Source organism: Stegostoma tigrinum, chromosome 1, assembly GCF_030684315.1.
Source record: "Stegostoma tigrinum isolate sSteTig4 chromosome 1, sSteTig4.hap1, whole genome shotgun sequence".
Lineage (NCBI taxonomy): Eukaryota > Metazoa > Chordata > Chondrichthyes > Orectolobiformes > Stegostomatidae > Stegostoma > Stegostoma tigrinum.
Window position 1 is genome coordinate 35808572 of NC_081354.1, and position 7226 is coordinate 35815797.

Consider the following 7226-nt stretch of genomic DNA (forward strand, 5'->3'; position numbering starts at 1 on the left):
CTGGTTTTGGGATGCAGTGGGTGGGGGGGAAGAGCTGGGCTGGTTGTGTGGTGCAGTGGGGGGAGGGGATGAACTGGGCTGGTTTAGGGATGCAGTGGGGGAAGGGGAGATTTTGAAACTGGTGAAGTCCACATTGATACCATATGGCTGCAGGGTTCCCAGGCGGAATATGAGTTGCTGTTCCTGCAACCTTCGGGTGGCATCATTGTGGCAGTGCAGGAGGCCCATGATGGACATGTCATCAAGAGAATGGGAGGGGGAGTGGAAATGGTTTGCGACTGGGAGGTGCAGTTGTTTGTTGCGAACTGAGCGGAGGTGTTCTGCAAAGCGGTCCCCAAGCCTCCGCTTGGTTTCCCCAATGTAGAGGAAGCTGCACCGGGTACAGTGGATGCAGTATACCACATTGGCAGATGTGCAGGTGAACCTCTGCTTAATGTGGAATGTTATCTTGGGGCCTGGGATGGGGGTGAGGGAGGAGGTGTGGGGACAAGTGTAGCATTTCCTGCGGTTGCAGGGGAAGGTGCCGGGTGTGGTGGGGTTGGAGGGCAGTGTGGAGCGAACAAGGGAGTCACGGAGAGAGTGGTCTCTCCGGAAAGCAGACAGGGGAGGGGATGGAAAAATGTCTTGGGTGGTGGGGTCGGATTGTAAATGGCGGAAGTGTCGGAGGATAATGCGTTGTATCCGGAGGTTGGTAGGGTGGTGTGTGAGAACGAGGGGGATCCTCTTGGGGCGGTTGTGGCGGGGGCGGGGTGTGAGGGATGTGTCGCGGGAAATGCGGGAGATGCGGTCAAGGGCGTTCTCAATCACCGTGGGGGGAAAGTTGCGGTCCTTAAAGAACTTGGACATCTGGGATGTGCGGGAGTGGAATGTCTTGTCGTGGGAGCAGATGCGGCGGAGGCGGAGGAATTGGGAATAGGGGATGGAATTTTTGCAGGAGGGTGGGTGGGAGGAGGTGTATTCTAGGTAGCTGTGGGAGTCGGTGGGCTTGAAATGGACATCAGTTACAAGCTGGTTGCCTGAGATGGAGACTGAGAGGTCCAGGAAGGTGAGGGATGTGCTGGAGATGGCCCAGGTGAACTGAAGGTTGGGGTGGAAGGTGTTGGTGAAGTGGATGAACAGCAACTCATATTCCGCCTGGGAACCCTGCAGCCATATGGTATCAATGTGGACTTCACCAGTTTCAAAATCTCCCCTTCCCCCACTGCATCCCTAAACCAGCCCAGTTCATCCCCTCCCCCCACTGCACCACACAACCAGCCCAGCTCTTCCCCCCCACCCACTGCATCCCAAAACCAGTCCAACCTGTCTCTGCCTCCCTAACCGGTTCTTCCTCTCACCCATCCCTTCCTCCCACCCCAAGCCGCACCCCCAGCTACCTACTAACCTCATCCCACCTCCTTGACCTGTCCGTCTTCCCTGGACTGACCTATCCCCTCCCTACCTCCCCACCTACACCCTCTCCACCTATCTTCTTTACTCTCCATCTTCGGTCCGCCTCCCCCTCTCTCCCTATTTATTCCAGTTCCCTCCCCCCATCCCCCTCTCTGATGAAGGGTCTAGGCCCGAAACGTCAGCTTTTGTGCTCCTGAGATGCTGCTTGGCCTGCTGTGTTCATCCAGCCTCACATTTTATTATCTTGGAATCTCCAGCATCTGCAGTTCCCATTATCTCTGATTACCTTTGTGTTTCTTTTTACATTATGACTGTTTCTGCATAAAGTGAAGGCTTTACTATTGGCTCTTAGTGATTGATAAGGCCAAGAAGATTTTTGGTGGAAATCTTAAATGCATTAATGTGGTCCACCTATGGGTGGGTCTATGTTGTTTTATGCAAGTTTCTTATAGGCAATATGTCATAGACAACATTGTCAAATTTGTTCTTTTCAGTTGCACACGTAGTCTCTTCCCTTTGCTTTACCTCTCCATCTTCCAAGTGGTAGGACTGACAGTAAACAGTTTGTAACAAATCAACACAAACTTGGATAACAAAGTGTGGAGATGGATGAACACAGCAGGCCAAGCAGCATCTTAGGAGCACAAAAACTGACGTTTTGGACCTAGACCCTTCATCAGAAAAGGAGGATGGGGAGAGGATTCTGAAATGAATAGGGAGAGAGGGGAAGGCGGACTGAAGATGGATAGAGGAGAAGATAGGTGGAGAGGAGAGTATAGGTGGGGAGGTAGGGAGGGGATAGGACAGTCCGGGGAGGACGGACATGTCAAGGAGGCAGGATGAGGTTAGTAGGTAGGAAATGGAGGTGTGGCTTGAGGTGGGTGGAGGGGATAGATGAGAGGAAAAACAGATTAGGGAGGTGGGAACGAGCTGGGCTGGTTTTGGGATGCAATGGGGGGAGGGGAGATTTTGAAACTGGTGAAATCCACATTGATCCCATTGGGCTGCTGGGTTCCCAAGCGGATTATGAGTTGCTGTTCCTGCAACCTGCGGGTGGCATCATTATGGCACTGCAGGAGGCCCAGGATGGACATGTCATCTAAGGAATGGGAGGGGAGTTAAAATGGTTCATGACTGGGAGGTGCAGTCTATCTTTATAATTGAAATTCCTCATTCGTGGAACTATTCTGGTAAACAGCTCTTGCGCTTTCTCCCATGCATTCACAACTTCCTATAATATGATAACCTGGACTGTACACAACACTCCAGATGACATGTAACAAGTTCAATGTCACCTCCTTGCTCTTGTACTTTATGCCCTATTAATAAAGGTAAGCATAGTATATGCTTTACTTACTGAGATAACAAGGTGTAGAGCTGGATGAACACAGCAGGCCAAGCACCATCGGAGGAGTAGGAAAGCTGATGTTTTGGATCTGGATCCTTCTTCAGAAATGGAGCCCATTCTGTGCTCATCCAGCTCTACACCTTGTTATCTCAGATTCTCCAGTATCGGCTGCTCCTACTTTCTCTGCTTTACTTACTATTCTATCTGTCCTGCCCCTTTCAACAATTTGTATACACATACACCCACATCTCTCTGCTTCCCTTATAATTATGCCACCTATTTTATTTTGTTTTTTAATGTTTTTCCTGCCAAAATCCAACAAATTTTCTCTGTGCTGAAGTTCATCTGTCGCCTATCTGGCCATTCCACCAACTTGTCTATGTCCTTCTGTAGTTCTATGTGTCCTCTTCACAGTTCACAATTCTTTCAAGTTCCATGTTTTCTGTAAGTTTTGAAATTGACCCCTGTGCACAAGATCTATATCATTAATATACATTAGGAAAAGCAAAAGTCCCAATACTAACCCTTGGAGAACTCCATGACAAACTTTTCTCCAACACCCAAATTATTCATTGACTACTACTTTCTGTTTCCTGTCACTCATCCAGTTTAGTATTCATGTTGCTGCTGATTCTTTTGTTCCATGACCTCTAACTTTCATCACATCTGTTGTGTGACACTGTATCAAATGCCTTTTGAATGTCCATGAACACCATATTAGCAGTGTTACCCTCATCAAGCCTCTCCATTACCGCTTCAAAAAACTCCAGCAAGTTAGTTAAACATGACCTCCCCTTTAGAAATCTAGGCTCACTCTTACTAATTGATCTACTTTTTTTCCATGCAACTACTCAATCTATTACTGCCTCCAGAAGCTTCCCCACCACTGAACCCATCTCAGGCCCATCTTGCTTCAGGAATGATTCTTTATAAGAAGCTGCTTGTACAAAATGCCCAAATCTAGCATCATGGCACTGAATCAGCCTGTTCAGGTGACTTGTCATGGCTGTGTCTATTCAGGTCTTCAGGCTCATGCAGCTATATTCTTGCATGCTCTCTTCTAATTCCTTCATGTCTTGCAAGCACCAACCAGTGGTGTATTGCACACAAAGAAATCTGCAGTAGGCTTGAGTCAGTGCTACTTATTTTGCATCCTAACCACTAGATGTGACATCCTGTTCCTTCACCTGTGTTAGTTTCCTTTCAGCCTGGGCTGCAGTGGTCCCTTAAATATTGAGGTGGAAGTCCTCATAAACATACATTTTAAAAAAACTAAAATATTTAAAATTGATAGTTTTTCTGGTTACATTTTTTTCTACAAGTCTGAAAGCCTACAGAAACAAAATGCAAATACTCAAGTAGCCAGTGAGCAATTAGCTGTAGCTGGAGAAATTATTGCCAATAAGCTCACCTATTCCATTATGTTGTTTGGAAGATATGAATCTGCTGTGACACAATGACAAGCCTCATTTCTTGTAACTTTCCCACAACATTTTAATATGCCCACACAGCATCACAAAAAACACCTGACTCTAATGACCCAAAAACTTTGCATAAATTTAGGAAGACCCCTTCATCACTACTAACCACCTCCCATCTACCAGACACATGTAGAGCACTCTTAGCTTCACGTTCATGACAACACTTTTTTTTTCCGTGTGACCACTTCACACCAATCAGCCAACTCAAAAAGCCCTTGTGGTGATGCTGTTCCCCAGAGTTTCATTTCAATGCAGCCAATTTACTGACCTCATTTCCACGGCTACCCTTTTCCATTTTGCTGATACTACATGTGCAAACAAAGGAAGCCTGACTCAGGTTCTTGTGCTACAAAGCTGCAAAATACTGTCTAAGAATTCTCCAAAAGCAATGATCAAAGATCAATGTGCAATAACTATTATCACCAACTTTGGCCATTAAATTAACAAACAATGCATGCAACAGTATTTATTTTCACATCAGTCTAAATGAAGAAAATTGCAACTGCAACTCAATTCAGAGAAGTGGGCTGACTTAACTTTGGGCCTTAGATCCAAAATGAGTAAGATACTTTAAAAATCTGGAACCCTCTAGATAACATCAAATGCTGAACCACGTGAAGAATAAGAGTTCGGAAACTGCGTATATCAGCTGAAATTGACTCATATTAGTGCCTGACCATCGCCATGAGTCAGATGTACAGCCAGTTTGCAGCACTGACTGCATACTTGGCTCGTGGCATGGTAGGAATTGCCAAAAAATAGACATGTCTGAAACTACATGTTTAATACCAGTTAATAAAGGTCAAGCACACTCTGACTGCAGACAAGAATTAAAGAATCATTGAATCTCTACATTGTAGAAGCAGATTATTTGACCATTGAGCCGACACCAACGCTCCAAACAGTCTCCCACCCAGACCCATTCCCCTATTCTATCCCCGTAACTCGCCTGGGAAAGAATTATATTGCTGGAAGGATTTCACTGAATTCACTCAGAATATGCTCTTTGCTCATTGATCTGATGACCCACAGCACTGTGCCACAAACCAAGATTCCACAAGCCTCTCACCAATTTCTTTTTATCTTTGACACAATTTTTTGACAGTATCTCTTGACTGGCTGTAGTTTCCCTTGAGCTGATTAAGTGCTGGTCCCCTTTGACTTTCACACATGGCCACTTGATCAAAACACAAGCAGTATGATTGCTGAGTAAGCTGCTGGCACATGTTACAGGTGTGATGTTGATGTAGCCTGGTACCACAAAGGGACGTGTCCACTATCTTGACTGTTAATTTCTTCCCAATGTGACAGGCTGTGTGCCTCTCCCACTGCTGTAAAAAGTAGTACAAGCCAAGGAGGTTGACAGCCTGTAAAACTGGGTGTTAAAGATCTGATACACCAAGAAAGCAATGTGAGCCACACAGAGGCCAGCAGCATGTAAATCAGTGTTGAAGTCAGTGAGTATGTGCTAAGAAAGCATTGTAAAGCACAGAGGCTGACAGATTCTAAGAAAGCACAAAGTGAGTGAGCATTAAGAAAGCGAGCTAATGTTCTTCATTCCAAAATGTATCACCTTTCACTGCTGCACAATGAGCTCATCTACCACCTATCTATCCACCCATTCCACCAACCTGTCTATGCCTTTTTGAATTTCTAGACTCTTTCTTACAGTTTACGATTCAGACAAATATCTTTCTCTCATCATTGATGATACCTGGCCTAGTGAGCATTTCCAGCATTTTCTGCTTTTTGTTTCTATTTGCTGTTTTAAATCACTACTCAGATAATACTATTTTCATGTGCCATCCTTTATCTTTATAATGTCAACCGCAAACTAACGTGATTCAACTTAATAGGGCTTATCATTCAACATAATCTATCATTCACTATCTATCCGTAATACAATAGAAACAAATTACTGAGTATATCAGATGATTATCAAAAAGTTAGTTATAATTTTTGATTGCAACCTCAGTTCCCTAAAAACAAAAGTCAAGACATCATCATTCATACATCACCTAACATTGCATCACCTGATCTGTTGTCCACTTACAGCAGATAGACTGTGGGAGAGGGTCTTTGTGCTGCTGTGATCTGGCGGAAAACTAATTATATCATTGGTTAAAATCAAAGTCATGGCAGTCTCATTGAGACCCAGCATGTTCACAGGCCAAAGGAGGACCCCACAATGTCCTTGAGTGCTTAAGTAACATTACATTTATGATCATCTACAAGTCTGTTAGCAAAGTTGAATCTGTATATTCCATCATATGAGTACAATCTGAAATTATCTTGTTATATCATTTCTGGTATCACCTTCGCATTACATTTTATTGCTAACACCCAATTAGAAAATTATGCAGCCTTGCAACCACAAATAATGTCGCAGGAAATTTGCTATCAAAATAATAAATAGAGTAAGACTGATTAAAACTGTTTTATGTTTACAATTTTTAATTTTCCAGGTATATGCATGCTTTCTTTAGGTGTCCCAGAATAATCATATTCTTGGAATTCATAATGTTTACATTCTGCGGTGAAAAGGAAGGCCTAGAGAACAGTTTTTGCCTGGCAGGTCAAAGCTAATGCATTGGTCTTTGAGTCTGCAGCTTCTTACTGCATCAGCAAGTCAGTGCTATACTACAAGATTTGTGAGTAATTTGACTTTAAATCTTTTACAACTCAGCAAAAAAAAATTCAATTCTGACAATATTTTTGGTTGCAAATTCAGCCAATAGCTTTACTGGTTAATCTGAAGAAATGTTGTGTTTTGTTCACTACTGCAGACCACCTAGTAACAGGAAGCCAACACTCTTCCTGTTGTTTGAAAGGACCAACAAGTACAAAGCACTTATTTTGCTTTTAAGTCTGTCTCACAGTGAACTCCTGCTGCCTGTGCATTTTAAGAATCTTTCTTGCAGTGGTAAAACACAAAATGTACAGGTGTTTCTTTTTTCAGAAAATATGGTTCATGGATAAAAGTGTCAGTTTTTTAAAAGCAGGAA